This window comes from Ursus maritimus, unplaced genomic scaffold (assembly GCF_017311325.1).
Source record: "Ursus maritimus isolate PB19 unplaced genomic scaffold, ASM1731132v1 scaffold_9, whole genome shotgun sequence".
NCBI lineage: Eukaryota > Metazoa > Chordata > Mammalia > Carnivora > Ursidae > Ursus > Ursus maritimus.
Genome location: NW_024427107.1, coordinates 8,575,280 through 8,589,657, shown reverse-complemented (window position 1 = coordinate 8,589,657; position 14,378 = coordinate 8,575,280).

The window sequence follows — 14,378 nt, the reverse complement described above, 5'->3', positions numbered from 1 at the left end:
CCATCCCCCACCCCACCCCCTCTGGCAACCATCAGTTTGTCCTCTGTATTTAGTGGTCTGTTTCTGCTTTGTTTATTCATTTGTTTTGTTTTTTTAGATTCCACATATAAGTGAAATCATATATTTGTCTTTCTCTGTCTGACTTATTTCACTTAGCACGATGGCCTCTAGATCCATCCATGTTGTCACAAATGACAAGATCTCATCCTATTTTTATGGCTGAATAATGTTCTATTTTGTGTATGCACACATACTATTTTTAATTTTTTGAGGAAACTCCATACTGTTTTCCACAGTGGCTGCATCAATTTACATTCCCACCAACAGTGCACAAGGGTTCCTTTTTCTCCACATCCTCACCAATGTTTGTTATTTCTTGCCTTTTTTATTTTAGCCATTCTGACAATGTGAGGTGCTCTCATTGGGGTTTTAATTTGTATTTCCCTGAAGATTAGTGACAAGCATGTTTTCATGTGTGTGTTGGCCATTTGTATGTCTTCTTTGGAAAAATGTCTGGTTAGGTCCCCTGCTCATTTTTTAATCAGATCATCTGGTTTCTTTGTTTGTTTGGTGTTGAGTTGTATAAGTTCTTTATGTATTTCGAATCAGATATATCATTTGCAAGTATCTTCTCCCTTTCAGGAGGTTAGCCTTTTCATTTCGATGATGGTTTCCTTTGCTGTGCAGAAGCTTTTTATTTTGGTGTAGTCCCAATAGTTTGTTTTTTGCTTTAATTTCCCTTGCCTCAGGAGACAGATCTAGGAAAATGGCTCTAGCCGATGTCCACGAGTTTACTGTGTATGTTTTCTCCTCGGAGTTTTATGGTTTCAGGTCTTTTATTTAGGTCTTTAATGCATTTTGAGTTTATTTTTGTGTTGATGTAAGAAAGTGGACCAGTTTCATTCTTTCACATGTAGCTGTCTCTTTTTCCCAGCACAATTTGCTGAAGAGACTGTCTTTTCCCCATTGTATATTCTTACCTTCTTTACTGTAGAGTAATTGACCTTGTAAGTGTGGGTTATTAACAACCTTTTTAGAAGGCTGGCTCCCCCTGAGGCTACAGCCACGGTCCAGCGGTCAAGTAGCCACCTTAACATAATCCTATACAGAAGTAGTTTATTACTGGTAACAAACAGCCAAGGTTTGCAATGCACTGCCTCAAGCAACAAGAAGTAGGATGGTGTATACCTGTGATGTTCACTAGTGTGTAGCTGCTTCATTTCCTGCTGAAGAGGAGGGGGTGGGTTACCTGTTGGAAGGTATTGAATGTGTGAGTGAAATCTGTCACGGATCCTATGGAGTCATTCACTACCTGAGAGCCCATTTCCTGGACCTTTCTTCGGGATGACCTCTCAAATATATTGGCTTTAAATTAAAATAGCTGACATTACCAATGAGTCCTTGAGATCCTGGCAAAAGGCATGTGATGGGGACACAAGATGTCTGGTGCTGGTTCATCCGTCTGGAGTGTCCAGTCCGTGTTTTTTGGTAAAATGTCTGACAGAACAAGGAACAACGCAACATCAGGTGGAGCTAGGCTGGCACTCAGCTCTATCTCTTCTAACTCCTGACATACAAGCATCCTGCCTAAATTCATCTCTTTATTCTTATTTTGGGGGATGTTCATTCCCGCTTGTCAGGTTGCATTCATATATCCTAAAAACTTCCCCACCTACCCTCCGTATTTGTCTTTCCTAAGTCCCAGGAAAGTTCCATGTCTCAGAAAAGTTTTATTTAAAGACCTCATTGGTGTCTGTCTTTTCTAGACATGGAGAGCAGCTGCAGTGTGCAACATTCATTGTAAACTAGACTTAGGTCCTTTCCAACATGGTTTGCCTTTGTTTCACATGGTAACTTTCTCTTCTCAACTGCTGGTAAATAGTGAACCCCTCTTTGGAAGCCATTGCTTCTTGTATTTATCTCTCTCCCACTGCACTTCTCAAAAGTTCTATTCAGTACTTTAGGGGGTTCCTGGTTGGCTCAGTCATAGAGCATGTGACTATTGTTCTTAGGGTTGTGAGTTCAAGTCCCACATTGGGTGTAGAGATTACTTAAAAATAAATTCTTTAAACAAAAAAGTTCTGTTAGGTGCTTTAATAAACTTTATTAGTATTGGTTGGTTCAATGATTGATGGACTGAGTTGTCTCAAGGGTATTTTCGGTTGGGAATTGAGCACGGACGAATGATCAGAGGCAGGTTGCAAAGCAACAAAGATCTCTCTTGGCAGGGGAAGCAGGCTTTTGAAGAAGGTGAGGGATATGACTGAGCAGGACAAGAGGAGGAAGTAGTGGAAATGACACCAGCTATGTAGAGGCAATCCTGGGTCTTTCAAGTTCCATATCTATCTGCAAATTCACCCACTCACTAAAACTTAAGTGTAACCCCAAGATCAATACTCACAATGCTTTCACAGCCCCGCGTGGACCGGGCACAGCCATGAGAATCTGTGTCTCCTTGTGCACACATTCCCAGCAGAGGTCAAACAAGGCGGTGCTCTGCCTTCTTGTTCAAGCTCTTGTACCATAAACCCGTGTCCTTTGGGGATTTGTTTAGTGCCATGTTTTCGCATTTTTGTGCTTTTTGTTGGTGATTTCACTGTTTAAAATGGCTCCTAAAGGTAGAGCTGAAGTGCTGTCTGGTGTTCTGAGCACAGAAGGCTGGGGTGTATCTTATGGAGGAAGTACATGTGTTAGATAAGCTTTATTTGGGCAGGAGTTATGGTGCTGTTGGCGTGAGTTCAATGTTAGTGAGTCAACAGTGTACATTAAATAAGATGTCTTTAAGCAGAAGCACACAAAACGAGGTCATTTATCCATCAACTGATGAACATGCAATGGCTAGAGGCTCTCAGCAACTGAACCCTGTCTTGCTCCCAGGAACAGTGGTTCAATATTAGCTGATTCATTGTTTGTGGCAACTTTATAGACCGTGATTACCACGGATAATGAGAATCGGCTGTGCATAAGACCACCCCAATATCCACTGGTAGGAAAATGAAATGTCTGACTTTAAAGAAATGTTCCTCCAACACAATCTTCATCTTCATATGCCTGATCGTGGCACTTAGGGGCTGATGAGGATGACCAATCTCAGCCCACACCTTCCTGCCATCCTATCCATCTCGCCATCTGACCTGCTGCTCATCCCACTGCCACAGTGTGGACTGTCCCCATGCCCCTTTCACTTTTCTGGTAGCTGCCCTCCAGGGGTTCAGACTCCTCCCAACAACTCAGGGACTCTTACAGATTGTCTGCACAAGCCTCCTGGTTGGCGTTGCAGGAAGGGACAGAGTGGAGGCTAAGATTCTCCATCTGACTCTTGCAAACATGGCCACAGACTGAGGCCCAAGTAGCAAATAATACAGAGCCGTGGTCCCCAAGCCTGGTAGCACATGACAATCACCTACCCAGGCCCTGCCCAGGTAATTAAATCAAAGTCCAGGGGTGGAGTGAGAGGGACTCAATCATCAGAGCTCCCCAGCTGGTGGCGATGAGCAGCAAAGATGGGGAACCACTGGGAAAAAGCCTAGTCAACATCCTCGGAGGATATGGGGTATTTGTATATGCCAAACAAATGGTTTCTACCTACCACCAGTGTTCCTAATAAAATACATTAGAAGGCCTTTCATCTAACACATGCGGAGCAATGAATCAAAAAAGCTGTTTAATGTGGGGAAATAATGAATGCGATATAAATGTGCCTTAGATATTTGACTTGAACTTCAACCTAAAATTGCATTCACATTCATTTACTCACTGCCAATCTCTCATGTGATGCCAGGCCATTGCCCCTGAGTGTGAATCTTGATTTGGCATTCTGTGTCATCTTTCTTACCTAAATCACACCCATGAGCCCGCATCTCTATTTCCAGTTACAGCTTTGTGGAAGCAGAGGAAAGGCTCGCAAAGCCATCTCTCCCACGGTCTCTGAGCTTCTACAACCGCTTCACTACCACCTAAATAATTCCTACATCAGCAGAATTATTGCTTTTACCATTTTACCTGTGACTCTTTCCAAATATTCAGCTTGGTTTACATAGAAACAACTCTTTCACTCATTTTTCTAAGTCTCTATTTAATTAAACTCCCTATCTATCGTATCAGGCACACACTGACATAAAAACAGCTGGAAAGCCTGCGGGGAAGAGGGTTCACTTTGCTGGAGGGATCCAGCAGGTGTTTACAGAGGCAAGCTTGAGTGCTGACTCATCGAGAGTTCTTTGTTGGGAAGACTTTGATTGCCAGGGGTTTCTGTCACAACTACCGGTGAGGAACTAGGCAGGTTGCTTTAGGTTAACGCCTTCTATCAGTCCTCACAACAACCGGGCTTTCCTTTATACATTTGATAGATAAGAAGAGAGCCTCGAAAGAGGAAGGTGACCCACCCAAGTTCACCTTGAAGTGGCATACACTGGATTAGAGCCCCATTCTGTCCACCTGACATCATAGGTCAAGCTCGAACGTTTGGCTTACAATGCCTTCTGGAAAGTCCCAGCTTCTCAGCCTGGAATACCACAGAAGCAATACTCCAGAAAGCACACGGAGCAAAAGCTGGGCCAAGTCCTTATCAATCCTTGGACATTGTAAAGGAATAACCAAACTACCTAAACGATCAATTATTTAAAAACTGAGCTAAATAATGACGGCAAGCATACCAATAACCTAATTGAGATTGGAATCTTATCAAATTTTTAAAATATTTGTCACTCGATGATACACAAGATTGTACTACATGGTAATTAGACCACAATAGTAAAGTATGTGTACAGAAAGGTCTCATGTGGTCAAACTGGGCGTCTGGGGGCCTACTGGGGAATGTCCAGAAGGTAAGAAGGAGAATTGCTTGTGACTTCATTTCTGTTTTCTCTCAGAGGGAGGAGGCCCCAGTGCCACATTCCCCTCTTTCCAGACCTTCTGATCTTCAGCAAGTGTGCCTAGCCCCTCAAATCAAGCTGGTCTCCTGACTCTGGGATCTGCCCTGTCCCCAGTTCTAATTCTAGAGAGGCCAAACTTCCTTTCTAGGTGCTCTTATGGTATCTAGGAACTCATATACTTAGCATTTCATAACTTCAGACTTAAAGTTCCAAAATGAGCACAAAGAATCACCATACCTCCTTCAGCCAGATTCTCCAACTGTTAACATTTAACCAGATTTGTGCTCTATCAATCGATAAGTGTTTCTGAAATGTTATTTGAGAGTAAGTTACAGACATGATGCCCTTTTACTGCTAAATCCTTTGGTGGGTATTTGCTAAAAACATTCTCTTATCCAGAAACTAACATTGATACAACACTATTAATGAATCTGCAGACCATTCAAATCTCAGCAATTGTCCCACAAATGCACTTCATAGTGAAAGAACATCCCAGATCATACTTTGTTTTGGGTTTATGTGCTATTTCCTCATAACTAGAGTCAGGCTATGACTTTCTACAGAAGCATCCCTCAGGTGAAGTGCTACTGACTTCTTGTCAATGGAGCTATCAAGAGGGTCGGTTTCTGTCCTCACAAGTGAGGTGGAGTTTGATCACTTAGTTAAGGTGGTGTCTGCCTAGTTTTTCCACTCTGAAGACACTATTTTTCCCTTTATAATTAATCAGTATCTTGTAAGGAGATACCTTGATAATTGTATAGGTTTCCCATTCTTCGTTAAACTTTTACCCACTAGCTTAGCCTCCATTGATGATTCTTGCCCAAGTCTGTAATTACTGTGATCATTGCCAAACAATATATCTGACTTTTGAACAGAAAGAAACTTCTGGAATTGGATTGTGTCAGTCAAAGGAGGTAGAGAGCTTTGGAAAAATAAGTAGCAAGGATCAAACAAAAAAGCATAAAAAACCCACTTAATTTTCAGAACAGCCTCATGATGTCATTTATTTATTTATTTAGTAATCTCTACACTCAACATGGGACTCGAACTCACAACCCCGAGATCAAGTCTCATGCTCTACTGACTGAACCAGCCAAGACATCCCATGATGTAGTTGAATCAGAGAGCTTTCTTAGGAGGTTATGAGCATTAAGACTGGCAGTTTGGATGAAGGTGGTGGTGGGAGGAGCGATGGTCAGGGGTCACGTGGCACCCAGGACCTCATGCAGAAAGAGGTGGGCTTTGAGGGAAGTAAGAGTCTAGAAGCAGGGCTGGAGCCTGTGGGAGGTGCTGGGCAGGAAAGGGCTGCAGAAAACAGACTCCCTCACCCCCTCCCCCTGACCCAGGGCAAACCTTGGAAGTCCAGGGGTGCATCGTACAGACACTGATCTTGAAGGCTTTATTGTATAATTAAATTTCCTCTGGAAGATGCAGCTCCACTAATCACCTTTAATGTTCACAGCAACACACAAGCCATTAACAAAGGGGGCAGTGGATGGGGTGCCAGTCTCGAAGGGCGAGCAGAGCCAGCAACCCCTCTGTCAGAAACTGGGCAGCATCCGGCTCAAGTGGGCTGGGCCGTGGATACAGACGCGGTCTAGCAGTCAGTGCTCAGCGGCAGTGCCTCTAGGCCCTCCCACTGTTTCTCCTCCATCTTTTTTTACATTCTCCTCATCTAGAAGGCAAAGGCTACCTGAGTCAGTTGGATACCATCATGACGTGAGTGTGTCTGGAAGAGGGCTTGCCCGGTAGGCTGGATTCTGGTTTCAGAGCTGTGGGTGGAGGCTTTGGTCCAGGCTCACCTGCTTCTTCTGGCTCAGGACCTGGGTTTTTCTCCTTCTTGGAGACAAGGCTCTGCCCATTCCATCGCTTCTCGCTTTGTCTCTTCTCTACGTACCAGAGATTTGCTTCTATTCTCGTATTGGGCTCCGCCATCCCCCCACCTGGAAACCAGCTGTCCTAACAGCAACATCCCCACCCAGGGCCTCTCCTGGCCCCAGGACCTCCACTTCTAAGAGAATCGCTTGTATACATACATATGGGTGAGTAAAACAGTAAGCTTTAAAAAAATCAAGCCTGTGTTACCAGCAAAAAAAAAGAGTGACTTTAGCACAAATGCTTATTAATAGAGGGAATTATTAAAGAAAAAAGAAAAACCATAAAAACCCTTTCAGGCTTCAAAAATCTTTCATTAAATACTGTTTATGCACAAATTACCACAAAGCAGAATTTCTTGAACTGCTCATCAAATATTAATAGATGTTATGTGGAAAAACTTGTCATGGTTAAATTGTCTGGGGGATCTTGAGATGATCCCAGCCTCAGAGGTTCCAAGTAGCACAGTGATGTTGCTGTGGGTCTTTAGGAAGGGGCCCAGGTATGCGCGTGTTCTAACTCATGGACCCAGGGGATGAGTGTGCTGAGAAAGGCACTTGGGACCAGCTGTCAGAGAAAACACAGCTGCTTGTGATCATCGAGAGCCCTCACTGCCACCTGGTGTGAGCAGGGCGATGCATCGGAGGCAGGACCCCGGGAATGTGATGCTGCCTTGCCCACCACCACAGACATGACAGCAAAATAGGTTAAACCGTGAGCATGAACAAAGTGCCCATGGATGTTTGCACCCCTTTCCCAGTATGAAAACAAACCCAGCCTTCTTCCCAGAGATCTATGTCAGTCCATTTTAACAGAATTGTCCCTCAGAACTTTTCACTATGAGCCGGTCCCCTGGGGTCTCGCTATTGCCATCACCTCTCATTCATCCCCCACCCTTGCAGTCCGCCTTGTTTCTGTTCACCGAGTACTTGTCATGGACCAGAAAGAAGCTATGTGCTGAATACAATTCCCCCAAACAGCTGTCTTGTGAAGACACAACCAGATTTGGACTTTTGTGTCAAGTTGATCACGATTTTACATTCTGGTTACATTCTTTAACTGCACTGACCAATGTTGTGTTGTTTTTATGAACATTATGTATGTAGTTTGCTAACCGCCTTGGATGTTGTCTCTCAGTCTGTGCTGCCTTGGCATGAATTCTGCTCCAAAGCCTACTTCTGTTTTTTGCCCTGGTAAGAGGCAGGGCAGCTGAGTCCTCCCAGTTCTCTGGAGAGCCAACCTGATAAGATGATTTGGTTATTACCATCGCTATGAGAAGGAAAGTATTTCAGAGGAATCTATAGATTCTAACTATGTGGAAAGAGGTGTTGGTGTGCTTTATTTTTTTATTTGTTTGGGGTTTTTAAAATGATTTTATTTATTTATTTGAGAGAGAGAGAGAGCAAGAGCACAAGTTGGGTGGGGGCAGAGGGAGAGGGAGAAGCAGGCTCCCTACTGAGCAGGGAGCCTGATGTGGGGCTCTAATCCAGGACCCCGAGATCATGACCTGAGCTGAAGACAGATGCTTAACCGACTGAGCCACCCAGGCACCCCTGTTGGTGTGCTTTAATATGAACCCCATTGACTTGTCTTCACAGAGTAGTTCATACCAACAAGCTAGTGATAGCTGAAGTGTTAGGGGGGACCTCCATGGCCTCACTGTGCTCATTTTCCGTTACTCACCTCCACCTCCAGAAATGTCCAGAAAATGCAAAGGATTCCTACAGGTCACTCAGTAAAATCTCAACCACCCTCTAAAGGTAGAATTCGTTCCAGGATGGATTTATGATTTTCTCTGACTTTGGGTGTGCCTTTTTGTTGATCTAAATAGTTTATGTGTGCCTATTCCTCTGAAGTCCTGTTTATTTTGAATCGCTATTGTTAAGCTCTGAGGACACCACTATCCTAAAAATATAGTGTCCTATGAAATATAATATTTGATTCTTACTTAAGGATTCTTCAGATCTGATTGTAGATAAGATTCCAAGTTATAAGAGAAAAAATTCACATTAATTTAGAATTTGAGAGTATATGTATTTGCCTTACCACCCAGTGGGAGAGTTTTGATTAAAAGGTATGATGATGAGCCCAAATTGCTCATCTACATGACCCAAGGATATCAGAAGAAGTCCTTTGTGATTGCTGGGTAGACTACACTGTAATTCGATTCTGTTTGCTCATCTATAAAGTGAGTCATGTCTAGCTCATCCATGTCCTGTAAAGGCCGGCAAGTTACTCAGTTTTCCTAGTCTCTGCATAAAGCGATGGCAGGAGGGGAAGAGGTGGGAAAGAAGAACTGAAGCCCAACTAATACTTTAGGTACACAAGATACTGAGAATATTTCTATGTGGTTTAGTTCACACTGACATACAACTTTATGTCTTTCTTTTCATGTGTTTCCCTTTCCCTCCATCTTCACCTGAACAATTTTTACCCATCTTTCAAGGACCACTTCAAATGCCACCTTATCAAAAATTCACTAAAGCTTCTTTAGAGTCATGGCATCTCTTAAGTCCTTAGCATCCTATGAAAGGTCACCTCTAGCTCTGTTGACACTTGTCACTTTATACTTCTCTTCTACTATTGTTGTTTATCTACATGGAGTTCCTACACCAGAAGGCAAGTTCCTGATGGAGGATCCAGGCCTGTTCCTTCTGTCTTGATTTTGCGTGTTGTTACTCTCAGCACTAAGCACGGTACATAAAAGCAGCAGGTCCTGAGAGCGAGTTTGCCAAGTGAAGAGTTAGTGTGGCAGGAGAGGCTCTGTTGGAACCCAGAGAAGCAGTATTTTGCTTTGGTTCAGCAGTATTTTGCTTTTGGTTTGCTATGAACTACCTATGAACCACCACCAGCTAGCAGTAGTTGTTCTGGGTTGAATTGTATCCTCCAAAAGATGTTGAAGTCCTTATCTCCAGTGCCAATGGGTGTGACATTTTTTGGAAACAGGATCTTTGCAGATAATCAGGTTGAGAAGTCATTAGGGTGGGCCTCAATTCAGTGTGACTCTGTCCTTATAAAAAAAAGGAAAATATGAACCCAGATAGCCACGCTTGCACACAGGGGGAATGCCATGTAAAGATGAAGCCAAGGATTGCCAAATGTTGCCAGGAAACCAGCAGAAGCTAGGAGAGAGGCATCGCACACACTGTTCTTCACAGCCTCAGAAGGAACCAAGCCTGTCAACACCTTGATCTTGGACTTCTGACCTCCGGACCCAAGAGACAGCAGATTTCTGCTGTTTAGGCCACTAGTTTTGGGACCTTGTTACAGCAGTCCTGGCAAAAGTATCCAGTTTTTGAGTCCCTACCCTGCTTTAGGAGCTGGGCAAGTCACTCACAGACATCATGTATGTAGTTTTCACAGCAATGTTTGAGACCCATGCTGTTTCCTGTGTCTTACATGTATGAGAATGACGTCAGAGAGGAGTTACAAGCAGTTTTCAAGATTGCGTGGATCATTTGCTCACACCTTGTGGATAACAGAAGCAAAATTTGACTTTAAGTTTAATTAGCCAAGCCTATGGCCTTCCCGCGGCACCCTACTGCCTCTTTCCCTCTCCTTCCTTCCTAGATTCTTCTGTAGCTTTAATGTCAAGATTGACCATCTGGTAGCAATGAGCATCTATATAGCTCTTGCTACACTTAGCTAAAACTCAGATATTTAGGACCCCTATATTCACAACATGGGAACTGCAGACATATTCAGGCTCAGTCCTAATATTTGTGGGACCATTTGCGAGTGGCCTAAATAATACGTATCTAACATGTCTAGTCTATATAAAACCAGTGACAGATAAAATATGATCAATCCTCTTACCTTGAAAAATAAACCTTTATATTAGGATGCTTCAGAGAAACAGAATCAGTATCATATAATATGAGAGCAAGAGAGATTTTAGGGAATCAGCTCATGCAATTATGGAGGATAGCAAGTCCCAAATTGGCAGGGCTGGCCAGCAGGCTGGAAGCCAGGGAGGAGCTGATGTTGCAGCTTAAGTTCAAAGGCAGTGTAGGAACAGAATTCCTTTCTCAGAGGACCACAGTCTTTGCCGTTACGGCCTTCAACTGCTTGGATGAGGCCCACCCACATCACGGAGGGTAATCTGCTTTAATCAAAGTCCACTGATTGAAATTTTCATCTCATCTTAAAAATGCCTTCAGAGCAACATCTACACGGGTGTCTGACCAGATATCTGGGTACATGGCCTAGCCAAGTTGACACATGAGACTAACCATCACAACCTTCAGAAGGACTTGGAAAGTTAGAATCAGAGTGTGGCAGTACCAGGGCTGGCTGAAGGCCCTTCCTGTGCACTGCCACCCATCCTCTGCCTCTCACTCTGAGCAGCCTTGCCTGCAGGAGTGTGGCCCTCCTAACCCACATGTCCAAATACCATCTGCATCTCTGCAGACAACGGTCTCTTGGCCACCTCTCCACATAGGGCGATGTATGCTACCATCCTCTGTTCTCTGGGGGAGGAGACCTGAACATCTGGTCTGCTCAGGGACACTTGAGCAGGGACTCTGTGCTTTGTGGTACTTCAACATGGGTTGGGAGGGGCACAGGCTCCAGGAGGGCATGAACTCATGGTCTCCTCTCTGGAGGGGCATAATGTGCTAGGGACAGGGCCTCTACCATGTGGGGCATCAGGCCAGGCTCTCTTCTTGCCTGGCTCCAAGAAATAGGCATAGCCATGCATTCCAGGTTTCTTCTGCTGGATGTGAGGACCTGCAATTCAGAGAGCTTCCATGATATGCCTCAGGGAGTCAACTCATTCGATTCACGGCAAACACTACTAGCTGTATATCCTAATTCCCTTGAGAGCTTGTTTAGAGGTTCTAGCAGGGGAGCACAGCTATTTGTATGCCCTGACTGAAGAATGGTCCTCCTCTATCGGGGAAGGTCGTCCTCTTCGACTGAGCATGCAGCTTCAGGAGGGACGCACATGGAGTGGTGAGGGAGGAAGAGGACACCTGCCTAGCCAGCCAGATCAGCTGAATCAACCTTGGCGATCGATGGGGTGACAGATGTCACAACCAGATCGCCCTCACATCCAGTATATCCTAATCCCCAACCAGTACAATATACATTATTCCACTCAGCATTCCACTCTAGACACTGGAGTTAGTTTCATCCCAAATGGATTGTTTGGGAGACCCCTATAAGCTGCCCTCAGGTATGTGTTATGAAACCACCTTATAGCTAAATGTATATCAAGGGAGAGTCTTTCTTTTTAAAGATTTTATTTATTTATTTATTTATTTATTTATTTGAGACAGAGAGAGAGCACAAGCAGGCAGAGGGGCAGAGGGAGAGGGAGAAACAGACTCCCTGCTGAGCAGGGAACCCAATGTGAGACTCGATCCCAGGACCCTGAAATCATGACTTGAGCCAAAGGCAGACACTCAGCCGACTAAGCCACCCAGGTGCCCCAACGGAGAGTCTTTCTAATATTCCCATGACCACTGCTCTTGAATAAAATATTGGGTTTGACTATATGAAACTGCCATTTTTACAGATACAAAAATGGTTGTATATTGGCAATTTTACATGGTTCAACATATTACAAAATTATTAATATCTTTATTAATCCTTAATATCTTAGTATCTGTGATATCTTTATTACAAATATAGACTAGTCTTTCAGTAAACTCCGCAGAGACAAAACAAAAACAAAAACAAAATCTTGATACACTGAAAGACTGGAATTACTACCTAACTTCTCTGGGAACTTAGTGCAAAAATAACTTTGATCGAATAGCAATGGGGTCAGGCACACAGAAACACAACTTCTTCCTTAAATTATCCTCTTCTTATTCTGCTCTTTGTGGTTTTTGGAAGGTAGACAGATGGATTTTGTTTAAGTGGTTGGAATGCTTGAGCTGGAAAGAAACAAGGAGTAAGCTAACAGTCATGATCATATTGGGGTGAAAGAAACATAATAATAATATTTACAAATTATTTTAGAATGCATTGTTTCATTTAACCTAAAAACAGAGAGAGAGGCAAACCATAAGATACTCTTAACTCTAGGAAATAAACTAAGGGTTACTGAGGGGAGGTTGGGGGGGGGATGGGGTAACTGCATGATGGGCATTAAGAAGGGCACTAAATGTAATGAACACTGGGTGTTATATGCAACTGATGAATCACTGACCTCTACCTCTGAAACTAATAATATACTATACGTTAACTAACTTGAATTTTTTTAAAAAAAGTCTTAGAGGTATAGAGGGTAGATGTGATTACTACCTCTGTTTTTCACCAACAGGGAAAAGGAAAGGTAAGTAACAATTATTGAGTTCAAAGTACATTGCATGTATCCTTACATCATTTAGCCCTCAAATGGTTACTCTGACCCTTATTCTACAAATGAAGGAAGCATGACACGGAAAAATTAAGAGACTTACTCCAAGTCATGTAACTTGTGAATGGGAGGCTGGGACTCAACTCAGGTCTTCTGAGCCAGAACCAGGTGCATTCCATTGCTCTCCACGATCCACTGGTCTTCAGTGACGACCCCCCTTACCTGTCCATTCCCTGCCTCAATGCAGATGGACATGATAAGATCCCAAGTTGTGTTCAACAGGTACATCTAGGAGGACCCTGAGCTTCCGTCAATCGAGGACAGTGTTTTCCACACCTTTCCATCCCTGTGCCTAGCGCAATGCCAGACACGTGAAGCTGCTTAATGAGTATTTGTTAGATATGAGTTTTCCAGTGTATTAAAAATTAATTTTATAAACAAAATAATTTTGTGTTTTTATGCATTAGTAAAGCCTAAGTTCTCTGGGATTTAAGCTGGTAATAAAAATAACCTTTCTTTGGGTGCCTGGGTGGCTCAGTTGGTTAAGTGGCTGCCTTTGGCTCAGGTCATGATCCTGGGATCCTGGGATTGAGCCTCACATCGGGAGCCCTGTTCACTGGGGAGTCTGCTTCTCCCTTTGCCCCCACCCCCCTGCTAGTGCACTCTCTCTCTTTTTCTCTCTCTTTCATAAATAAATTTTAAAATCTTAAAAAAAAATAACCTTTCTTTGAGAGAAAGAATACTGCATAGAAATTATAAGATCTCTGTTTCAGCTCTGGCTTCACCGTTCATTAGCTATGAAACCTTGGTTTCGGGGCGCCTGGGTGGCTCAGTCGTTAAGTGTCTGCCTTCGGCTCAGGGCGTGATCCCAGGGTCCTAGGATTGAGCCCCAGATCAGGCTCCTCTGCTGGGAGTCTGCTTCTTCCTCTCCCACTCCCCCTGCTTGTGTTCCCTCTCTCACTGGCTGTCTCTCTCTCTGTCGAATAAATAAATAAAATCTTAAAAAAAAAAAAAAAGAAAGAAACCTTGGTTTCCTCACTTTTAAGCTTAGAGGCTGGTCTGCATGGCATCTATAAGAACTTCCAGGTTTCAGAGTTCATGTTTCTGACAGTAAGACGTGGTGGGAGCACTTCTGTTGCCTGTTCAGGGCATTTTACCCCAGACGATAATTCACGGGACCTGGAGCAATTACGTGAGCAGTATAAAGCACCATTTTTGCTTAGGCCAATCGGAAGCAGCTTTTTGTTTCAGTAGGAAAATAATTTGAGGGGCATCTGCATGCGAAAGAGGTGGTAAGAAGATTGCTTGTACTAGGGAGATTA